The sequence below is a fragment of the Pelobates fuscus genome, chromosome 2 (assembly GCF_036172605.1).
Source record: "Pelobates fuscus isolate aPelFus1 chromosome 2, aPelFus1.pri, whole genome shotgun sequence".
NCBI lineage: Eukaryota > Metazoa > Chordata > Amphibia > Anura > Pelobatidae > Pelobates > Pelobates fuscus.
The window spans coordinates 366,053,198-366,065,255 of NC_086318.1; positions in this window are offsets into that span (position 1 = coordinate 366,053,198).

The following is a 12,058-nucleotide window of genomic DNA, read 5'->3' on the forward strand; positions in this document are numbered from 1 at the left end:
TTGTGATCATGTGGTCGCCCTGTTGAGCGATCACATGGCCAGAGGGGTCCTAATCTGCCATGGTGAGACTGTCTGGGCTGCAGGCAGTCTCCCCACAACGGGAGCACCGCCGATCGCCGCGGGGAACCGACGGCGATCGGGTAAGTAAATCTTAAAGTTAGGACGGTTCAGGACCGTCAGCGGTCGGCAATGGAAAAATGCCGATGACGGTCCTGAACCGTCCTCCGTCCATAAGGGGTTAATGATGGATTAATAGATTGATATAATATAATATAATATATTTATAATAATGGGTTATTATATTATTATTATATAATGACAGGTTTCCACTCCCAGCTCAGTGATTAATGATGGATTAATAGATTGATATAATATAATATATTTATAATAATGGGTTATTATATTATTATTATATAATGACAGGTTTCCACTCCCAGCTCAGTGATTAATGATGGATTAATAGATTGATATAATATAATATATTTATAATAATGGGTTATTATATTATTATTATATAATGACAGGTTTCCACTCCCAGCTCAGTGATTAATGATGGATTAATAGATTGATATAATATAATATATTTATAATAATGGGTTATTATATTATTATTATATAATGACAGGTTTCCACTCCCAGCTCAGTGATTATTGATGGATTAATAGATTGATATAATATAATATATTTATAATAATGGGTTATTATATTATTATTATATAATGACAGGTTTCCACTCCCAGCTCAGTGATTAATGATGGATATAATATAATATATTTATAATAATGGGTTATTATATATTATTATTTTTTTTTTTTTTAAATATATATGAATTTTAATAATTATTTTTTTCGTCCCCCCTCCCTGCTTGATACATGGCAGGGAGGGGGTCTCTCCTTCCCTGGTGGTCCAGTGGCATTGGTAGTTCAGTGTGGGGCTGTGGGGGCTGCAGAGCGGTTACTTACCTGTCCTGCAGCTCCTGTCAGCTCCCTCTTCCTCCGCGCCGGTCCGTGCAGCTCCTCTGTCAGCTCCCAGTGTAAGTCTCGCGAGAGCCGCACTATGACCCCGTGTGCTGAAAAACTCGGCTTATACTCGAGTATATACGGTATATATAATATAATTAACGTATAAATATTTTCATCCTAAGTGTATTTTGATACTAACGTATACAGTCATGGGGAAAAAAAAGTACGTCCTCTTTCATTTCTATGGTTTTACATATCAGGAAATAATAACAATCATCTGTTCCTTTGTGGTGGAATCGCGGTAAAAATAAATTTAGTAGGCAGAGATTTCCACGTGGCATATGTGTATGTTGTGTCAGTTAGTTAGCTACACGTAGCTAGGATACTGTCATCAATGTACTGAGCATGTGCAGGAATACAGGATATACGAGTATTCCCCTCCTCCATTGTGCTGGGCAAGCCATGTGGTCAAACAGGAATTTAGTCTCTATTCTGTTGATTGGGTAAGAATATATATAAGGTGCCTACACTGTACGATCAGGGCTCAGATTTTAGCTGTTTTTGGTGACATTAGTCCCTCTGAGTCCCGGTCGGTGAATCGAATAAAGATCTCTTCCTTCCTGAAGAAACCTGTGTCCATCTCTCTGTGCTTGGCTTCCGTCAGTTTCTCCGGTATCATTTGGTGCATTTGCCGGGAATCTCATTGTTCAACGGTAGCTGAGAGCAGAGGCGTGAGACGGTCTATCTTTGTCCACGCTCCCTACGGCTGCACCCCTGAACTTTTGCGTGGACCTCCCTTCGTCTCGGCGCCACTGGTCTGTTGTCCAGGAGATCATCAGCCTCTACGTAGTAAGTGCTGGGGTGCCCCCGTCGATGAGTGTGAACTCAGGTTCAGGAACAATGAGGTAAGACGACTACTGTTTTAGATGGTGGACCCACTAGGGGTATTGGATACCGATTGTGCGGTAGGCCCATAAGGGGTTTGTATTGTGTATGGAATTGGCCCCCTCAGTAGAGGGAAGGAGCGAAGGCGCACCGCTCATAATTAAACGTCCTGTAGTCAGCCCGTTTAATCTTGGTTTGGAGTCAGGCTGGGTCCTGTGTAAATAGCCCAAGCCGGACACCGGTGTCTTGTCTAGACTAGCGTATCTAGGGTGTATATTCCGTTCGCTAGGTCGGAGGGACCGGGAGACTAAGCGGAGCCTGGTGTATATTCTGTCCGCTAGATCTCAACCTATCTTGGCTAAGTGGGAAGGCGTGTAAATTTGGAACCCACTAGACTATTGATTGAGTAGATAGACTAAGAGGGTTCTGTGTAAATTCCGCCCTCTTGTTCGCTATTTGTGGTGCTTGGGCAGCGACGGCTAACCAAAACGGATGTAAATTGTTTTAGGTAGTCCTTCGAGGTACTGGCCAATAGATTAGTTGGGAAACTGTAAATTTGTTAAAAAATTATTGTAGTAGAGTGTATATCTTGCTAGATAGTGTGAGCTCTGCCATCTAGCGAGAGTGTGAATAGTGTGTAATTGTATCATAGCGCACGGTACCATAACCATGTATTATAATTACTGATACTGTAAATAACCACTAATAACTGTCGTTTATGTTGTATGTTTAACATCATAACAACTACTAACTGAACTGTGACTTTAAAATTGTACTTTAACCAATGCTAACCGTACTATAACTACTGTTTGTAAAGACGATGTTACTAGGGTGTGTTATAGACGGGTAATTTAAATATTAAGAATTATAACGGGGGCGGGGTTTGGGAGCGGAGCTGAACGGACGCCATCTCCATCGGCTCCCGACCTTGCAACGCTTACTCAGCGAATATCACAAGCATCCCAACTCACATAACTATTTTAAGCCCACCAAGTGTTCTGGTAAACCGAGAGGAACCGACCCATGCCTTTCTTCCACCAAACAAAGGCAAGAAGGGTGAAACAGAAAAATCGGGCCTACCTCACACCCACGAGATACGGCCTGGAGACTCTCCTGGACGGCTTCGGGACACACTACTACCAGGTCTCGGAGGAAACAGAAACCCCAACACACAGCGGCACCTCTGCCTCCATGGGGCGCCGCACGCAGAAACAACACCCGGCCTCGGCCGCAGACCAACCAAACATCGGGGAGATGCTACAACGACAAGCACCTTCCAAAATGGCCGCCGCAGAAAACTCAGCAGAACACCCACCACCAGCAAGGCCGCGGAACACCCACTCACCAGAGCCTGGGACAGAAGAAAAGCAAGTTAACACACCCCAGACCCACACGGGCCCTGACGACGACACCTTCGCCACAAAACATGACCTGCAGCAATGGATGCAAGAGATACAATCCTTGCTGGCCGCGGACATTGGTACCCTAAAGGCAACTGTACGCCAAACCACGGATTGGGTGAGTGCTGTGGAGGGGGGTATGCAAACATTGACCTGTGGGGTGTCAAATCTTACAGAATCCTTGCAAACCCTGCAAAAAGCACACCAAGCACTAGCGACACAGGTGGCCACCCAGGAAGACCGCCTGCGCCGCAACCATATAAAGCTAAGGGGGGTGCCCATAGGAATCACCTCAGAGGAGCTGCCCCACTTCATCAGGAGGCTCTTATCCACTATTTTACCACCATCAACGGGCCGGAAACTCACACTAGAGGACATGTACCGCCTACCAACGGGGAACAACACACCGGCCGCAGAGGCAAGAGACGTTATTTTGCGCTGTGCTACATCACAGGACAAAGCAGCAATAATGGCGGCAATCAGAGGCAAAACTCCTCTCCCATTTGAAAACTCCCAGTTACTTTTCTTCCAAGACTTAACCAGAGCAACGTTACATTGGCGAAGGTCGATAAAACACCTAACAGGCCGCCTGAGGACGGCAGGCATTCAGTACAGATGGGGTATGCCGAGGGTACTGCTAATCACACACGACGGGACTACCCACAGAGCTACATCAGAAGCGGACTTACTTGCAATTTTCACGACCCTGGGACTCCCGGATGCATCCCAGACAACCGCTCAGGCAGGACTATCCCAGATGGGAGACCCGGCCACCATAAGACCATTTATCCCTCGCTCCCCACGAACGGAATCCGGGACCTGATAACGACCGCATACGAACAGAACCAACCCGGCTAAGCCGGAAACTATTAAGCATGCATACTGTTCAGTTAATATTGTTCTGTTATTATTGTATTTTTCGTTTTACCCTTCATTTTTAATGCCATGGCCTGTACAAATACACACTCCACATGGTTAGGAACACCACCAAGACCAGACTTGGGAACAACCAAGCAGAACTAGAATATCATGGGGAGGCTCCACACACGCTCCCCACTTAACCACCTCCCCCCCGCTGCCCCCTCGGTTAGGGGCACTCACACTCCCGGCAAACGTTGGCCGATTAAAACAAAACGGGAGACAACACTACACCCGAAACTACCGGCTTCATTAACCCCGACCACTCATGGGAACAGCAACTTAGTGCACTTACACGTAGTAGCACATTATCTCATAAGAAATTCGAACATGTAACCCCAAATTAAAGGTGTAACAATGTGGACTAGAGATACTCCAAACGGGCCATAAGCCCAGGAGCAAATGTAAGCACTACTATTTACAACTGTTATGTAACCTGGATAAAAAGTAAAAATTGTGTGCTGTTCATCTTGACAAAAACTGCGATATACATGTTATTGTAAACTGACGGGCTCGCCTCCTGTTAAAGTCAATACCATGCATGAAACCTCATAACGCATAACGCACCATGAGGAGGAGGGGGAGGAGCGTTGCGGGCCGCGGCATCGCGCAGCGTGATGACGACGTGCGCAGCGTGATGACGACGTGCGCAGCGCCGTCATTCTGCCTTCACGGATCTTCAGCGGAAGGATCCAGCGGAGGCACCCAGTGGTCGGACTCTTTGAAAGGTGAGTGGATACCGGCATTTTATGTCTGGGACTTAATTAATAAAGGGGGGGGGGGTGAATTAATTAAAGGGGGGGTGAATTAATTAAAGGGGGGGTGAATTAATTAAAGGGAGGGTGAATTAATTAAAGGGGGGTGAATTAATTAAAGGGAGGGTGAATTAATTAAAGGGGGTGAATTAATTAAAGGGAGGGTGAATTAATTAAAGAGGGGGTGTATTAATTAAAGGGAGGGTGAATTAATTAAAGGGGGGTGAATTAATTAAAGGGGGGTGAATTCATTAAAGGGGGGTGAATTAATTAAAGGGGGGGTGAATTAATTAAAGGGAGGGTGAATTAATTAAAGGGGGGGTGAATTAATTAAAGGGGGGTGTATTAATTAAAGGGAGGGTGAATTAATTAAAGGGGGGTGAATTAATTAAAGGGGGGTGAATTCATTAAAGGGGGGTGAATTAATTAAAGGGGGGTGAATTAATTAAAGGGGGGGTGAATTAATTAAAGGGGGGTGAATTAATTAAAGGGGGGTGGATTAATTAAAGGGGGGTGGATTAATTAAAGGGGGGGTTCAATGTACATAACGGTACCGTAAATAAATAAGCCCTACCCTGAAAATAAGCCCTAGTGTGTTTTTTGTGACTAAAATTAATATAAGACCCGGTCTTATTTTCGGAGAAACACGGTATATGTCTAAACAACTGGATGCAGTGGCCAGTGGTCTTCCACCTTGTCTAAGAGCCGTAGCTGCTGCCGCCCTGCTGGTAGCCGAAGCTGATAAGCTCACTCTGGGTCAGGAACTCTACGTGCGAGTCCCGCACGTAGTACAGACGTTGCTAGACTATGAAGGCAATCATTGGTTTAGCAATAGCCGTATGACTAAGTATCAAGCCATGTTATGTGAGAACCCGAGAGTGCATCTTGAAACTGTCAATACCTTGAACCCAGCTACCCTTTTGCCACAACCTACTGAGAGTCAACATGATTGCCTGGAGGTGATGGATGAAGTGTTCTCAAGCAGACCGGACCTTCGTGATTTTCCCATCCAGAACCCCGATGTCCAGTACTATACAGACGGTAGTAGTTACGTGAAAGAAGGGATTCGCTACGCAGGATACGCAGTGACAACCATAGACAAGGTGATAGGAGCTCGGCCATTGTCAAAAGGAACATCGGCACAGAAGACAGAATTAATCGCACTCACACGAGCGTTACAATTGGCTGAAGGATTGAGAGTAAACATCTATACGGATTCAAAGTATGCGTTTTTAACCACTCATGCCCATGGAGCCTTGTATAAAGAAAGAGGACTACTGAACTCAGAGGGTAAAGAAATCAAGTATGCAGCGGAGATATTACAACTATTGGAAGCTGTATGGGAGCCGAAGGAAGTTGGTATCATATATTGTCGAGCGCATCTGAAAGGTGATGGTGATGTGGTGAAAGGAAATCGGATGGCAGATAATGCAGCCAAGCGGGCCACTGAATCGGGACAACAGGAATATGTGGAGTATATAGCTGCTCTCATACCGACCCCTCTGTCTCAGTGGACTCCAGTTTATACAGCTCAAGAAGAAGAGTGGTTAAAGACTGAAGCTGGAAAATACTTGGAAAATAATTGGTATCAGTTAGAAGATGGAAGGATAGTTATTCCAGCATTGCTAGCTGTAGAAATTGTTCAGAACTATCACAATGGGACACATTCCGGGAGAGATAGTATGCAAGAATCTCTTAGGAAGCATTTCTACATACCAAGATTGTCCAACTTGACTCAAGCCATTGTACGAAGATGTGTGTTATGTGCCAAAAACAACGCAAGGCAAGGTCCAGTGAAACCACCGGGAGTCCAATTCATGGGATGGCTCCCTATGTCCGATCTCCAAATAGACTACACGGTAATGCCTAAATCCGGCAGACATCATTACCTACTGGTAGCTGTGTGCACCTACTCAGGATGGGTCGAAGCATGTCCCACTCGTACAGAGAAAGCAGGAGAAGTTGTGCGATTTCTGTTGCGGGAAATAATACCCCGATATGGACTACCATGTTCCATAGGATCAGATAATGGTCCAGTCTTTGTTCACCAGTGTCTACAACAACTGACTCATATGCTTGGTATTAAGTGGAAACTTCATACAGCATATAGGCCTCAGAGTTCTGGGAAAGTGGAAAGGATGAACAGAACTATTAAGAGCCAATTGGCAAAAATGTGTCAAGAAACTTAACTCAAGTGGAATGTTCTTTTGCCAATAGCTCTGTTGCGCATTCGTAGTACACCTACCAGAAGGATGGGTCTCTCACCTTTTGAAATGATGTATGGGCGTCCACCTCCCGTACTTAGTAACTTAAGGGGGGATTTGAGTCAGTTGGGAGAAGGAATTACCCGGCAGCAGATTGTAGAGTTGGGTAAAACTATGGAGGAGGTACAGAAATGGGTACAAGATAGGTTACCTGTGAATATTTATCCACCTGTCCATTCTGATCATCCAGGAGAACAAGTTTGGATAAAGGAGTGGAACAGTGTACCGTTGGGGACAAAGTGGAGGGGTCCTTATGTTGTTCTTTTGTAAACCCCAACAGCTATAAAGGTGGCCGAAGTGACTCTGTGGATTCATCACTCCAGGGTTAAACCAGCAGCAGCAGATTCTTGGCAAGCTACACCAGATCCTGAGAATCCCTGCAAGATCCGGTTGAAGAAAGTGACCCAGTTGGATTGAAAGTGATTTTTGCGAAGAGTTTTGTTACAAGGGAACATCAACAAGAGATCAGCAAGTAGGTGTTTTGACAGCCATAATAAAGCCTGACCACCTGCCTACGTTACATAGCCAGAGTGTCTTGAAGGGATCTCTGTGAAGGAAAGTGATGATCAGAAGGACTCCATTCCCTGAAGCCCTCACATACCTGGAAGCTGAGGTGCCATCGCACGGTCGAAGAGTTAGAAAGAAGATGTCAGGAGTGATGTGTTTAATAATGTATATATGTGTGTGTTTTTAATTATTCAGGAAGGTAGAGGTACCAACACACCAGGCTGCGAGGTTTGCATTAAGACTACGAAAACAGGCAATCACATTTCCCAAACCCTTATTTGGCATTCACAGTATGAGTGTAAAGGACATGTATCTAAGTGTAGATACTTAGGCATAGACTATAGTGTATGCCATTTAGGAGCAGGAGAACCTAAGTGTTTTAGCCCTGAGTATCAACCCAGTACAATTTGGTTGACTATTCGGAATGGAGACTCACAGGGGACCCTGATAAATAAGACCATACTAGAAACCGTACATTCTCCAGGTGTTTTGCTATTTGATGCATGTAAGGCGATATCAGGTGGTAGAAAACCGTGGAATGTATGTGGTGATCTTAAATGGGAAAGAACGTATGGGTCTAATGATAAGTGTATTTGCCCCAGTAGTAAGTATAGATATATAGATCCAAAATGCCCAAATAAAGAATACAATTATTGTCCGTATTGGTCCTGTGTGGGGTGGGCAACCTGGGGACAGACAGTAGATAAGGATATGATCGTCACTAAGTTGCCTACCAAGCCATATTGTAAGTCCAGGGAGTGTAACCCAGTCCATATACTTATCAATGACCCAGAATGATTTATAGATAGGTTTGGTAACTTATTTGGGTTCCAGATATATGGAACAGGTTTGGATCCTGGGACAATATTATTTATAGGAATAGAGACCGATACTGTGGCAACCCAGACTCATCAGGTCTTTCATTCCTTCTATGAGGAGATGAGTGTGGAAAATAAGATCCCCCATAATGCGAAAAACTTATTTATAGATCTAGCCGAGAGCATTGCTGGTAGTCTTAATGTAACCAACTGCTATGTGTGTGGAGGTACTAATATGGGAGACCAATGGCCATGGGAAGCAAAGGAGATAATGTATTCCGGTTCTGAGACAGTTGAACAGTTAATATCTTCTCAAACTGATTATCAAGTGAGTGTTAGAGGTAAATCGGAGTGGCGATTAAAGACCTCCATTATAGGTTATGTTTGCATAGCAAGGAAAGGAATAATGTTTAATACATCTGTAGGAGAATTGACTTGTCTAGGGCAAAAAGCTTATAATGATAGTACAAAAGATACAACTTGGTGGTCAGCTTCAAATGTCTCAGAACCACCTAATTCGTTTGCAAGTTATACCAGTTTAAAGGATGTGTGGTTTGACCTATCTGCTACATCTAGTTGGAAAGCCCCAGTAAATTTGTACTGGATCTGTGGTAAGAAAGCCTATTCGGAGTTACCACAGGACTGGGAAGGGGCATGTGTATTAGGTATGCTCAAACCATCCTTCTTCTTGTTGCCAATTGAAACAGGAGAGACTTTGGGAGTAAAAGTATATGATGTGAATCATAGGAAGAAAAGGGGACCCCTAGAGATAGGTACCTGGGAAGATAATGAGTGGCCTCCCCAGCGTATTATAGATTATTATGGGCCAGCTACGTGAGCAGAGGATGGTACTTATGGATACAGAACCCCAATATACATGCTCAACCGTATCATAAGATTACAGGCAGTGGTTGAGATAATTACCAATGAAACATCACAAGCGCTTAATCTCCTAGCAAAGCACTAGGATGAGGACAGCCGTCTACCAGAATAGATTAGCCTTGGATTACCTATTGGCAGTAGAGGGAGGTGTATGTGGGAAGTTTAATCTAAGCAATTGTTGTCTTCAAATAGATGATGAAGGGCAAGCAATAGCTGAGCTTACTAGCCATATGGTTAAACTAGCACATGTGCCTACTCAAGTATGGAAAGGGTATAATCCGAGTAGTTGGTTTGGTAATTGGTACGAGCAGCTTGGAGGACTCAAGGCACTGGTAGGTGGAGTCATGCTAACCTTGATGCTGTGCCTCTTCCTGCCGTGTCTGATTCCTTTGATAGTTAGGTCTGTGCAGAGCATTATAGAGAATATAGCAGAAAGAAAGGCTGCTGCACAGATAATGGCTGTTTGCAGGTACGAGGCTTTAAATCAAGGAGAACACGTACAGGAAGAGGAATGCTGAGGGGTTCGTATTTCTAGAGAGTCGCAAAGTCTAGTCTGGTTTATGGCAACTTGAGGTGTAAGCAAACCCTGATTAAGTGATGCATCTGGAATTATGAAATATCAGAGGCATCAAAGGGGGGAATGTGGTGGAATCTCGGTAAAAATAAATTTAGTAGGCCGAGATTTCCACGTGGCATATGTGTATGTTGTGTCAGTTAGTTAGCTACACGTAGCTAGGATACTGTCATCAATGTACTGAGCATGTGCAGGAATACAGGATATACGAGTATTCCCCTCCTCCATTGTGCTGGGCAAGCCATGTGAGCAAACTGGAATTTAGTCTCTATTCTGTTGATTGGGTAAGAATACGTGAAGGTGGAACTGATTATAGGAGGAGCTATATGACTATATAAGGTGCCTACACTGTACGATCAGGGCTCAGATTTTAGCTGTTTTTGGTGACATTAGTCCCTCTGAGTCGCGGTCGGTGAATCGAATAAAGATCTCTTCCTTCCTGAAGAAACCTGTGTCCATCTCTCTGTGCTTGGCTTCCGTCAGTTTCTCCGGTATCACCTTAGCAGGTCCTAAAATTACGTAAATTCAACCTGAGATGAACATCAACACAGGACATATTAGACAATGATATGGTTTATTTAACAAAAATATATCCATGACAATAAAGATTGTAACCAAGCACAAAATCAGTCCAGTGCTCTAAAAAGCCAAAAAAAAAACCTTCTTGCACCATGACTTTAGCCAAGTATCTATGAGAAAACAAGGGGCTGGCTGCACTCACCTAAACATGCTTAAATGGGATGCTTCTGGGGGTCAATAAGTACAGTAAAAATGAAAATCCAGCGCACTCCATTATCTACTAAACAGCTACTTTGGTGCTGACAGATTTTGATAGTATTATTAAAAATATCTAAACTAGGCAAAAAAACAATGGGTGTTTAGTTACATTATATGATCACACATTAGATTAGGTGCTTTTAATAAAACTAGCAAAATCTGGCAGCCCCAAAGTAGCTGTTTAATAGATAAGGGAGTGCGCTGGATTTTCATTTTAGCCAAGCATCAACCTCTCTAATAACCCATTGCCTTTTTACTGTAGTGCACTGCACATGTAACATACTACCTTGGAGATCCTTTTCTTCAGTTTACTTTCTACTTCCCTGAACTTGTTCTTTAGGACCCACCATTATTCTCTGACGTTTTCATTTGTACCAATATGGAACAAGACAGCAGGGTCATCACCAGCCCCTCCCAATATTCCATCCACACTGTCAGAAACATGCCGGATCCTAGCACCCGGGAGACAGCTAACTGCCTGGTTGAGATGATCAGAGCAGCAGACTACCCTAGATATTTTCTTTATAATAGAGTCCCATATCACCATGACCTGGCTAGTCTTTCTTACATTCTCAACCCCATCAGCACCAGAGGAGATGTTCCTTTGGCTGTTAGAAGGAGCAGATCCCTCCAGTACAGCTACTCCTGAGCTGCACAATTGCTTTAATACTTAAAAACATCAACATGGTGAGGGGCGTGGCTACGAGGTGAATGGCGCCGGTCGCAAGCTAGGAGAGCTCCGTCGACGGCAGCAACAAATAGCGTGAATCCACAGCGGAATTGTACGGGACACACTTACCCGACCTCAGACCACAAGTAATAAGGCTATGGCAAGCAAAACGCCGCGGAAAATGCGGCAAAAAGCGACTAATATTCAGGTCTCAGCCCTGTCTACACCGACCAAGAGGAAGCAAGATGGCGACGTGGCAGCCCTCTCCCCAGCCTCAAGCTCGGAACAGAGCGACATCACCTCTATCTCAGTGCACGCAGGGGCTACAGCATCAGAGGTGAATATTAAACGGCTAATGGAAGATCTTAAAACTACACTCAGAGGTGACTTCCAAAAATTAGCCAGTGAAATTAAGAGAGACGTACAGGCTATAGGAGAGCGTACTGCGCACCTGGAGGAAAAGGCCGAGGAAATAATTGAGGCCCACAATACTTTGGCAGATGCCTATACAGAGATAAAAACAAAGCTGCAGCACCTAGACACTAAAGTTATAGATTTAGAGGACACAGCCCGTAGGAACAATATCCGGCTAAGGGGCATCTCGGAGGAGGTTAAAAATCAAGATCTGGGGGCATTCATTACCCAG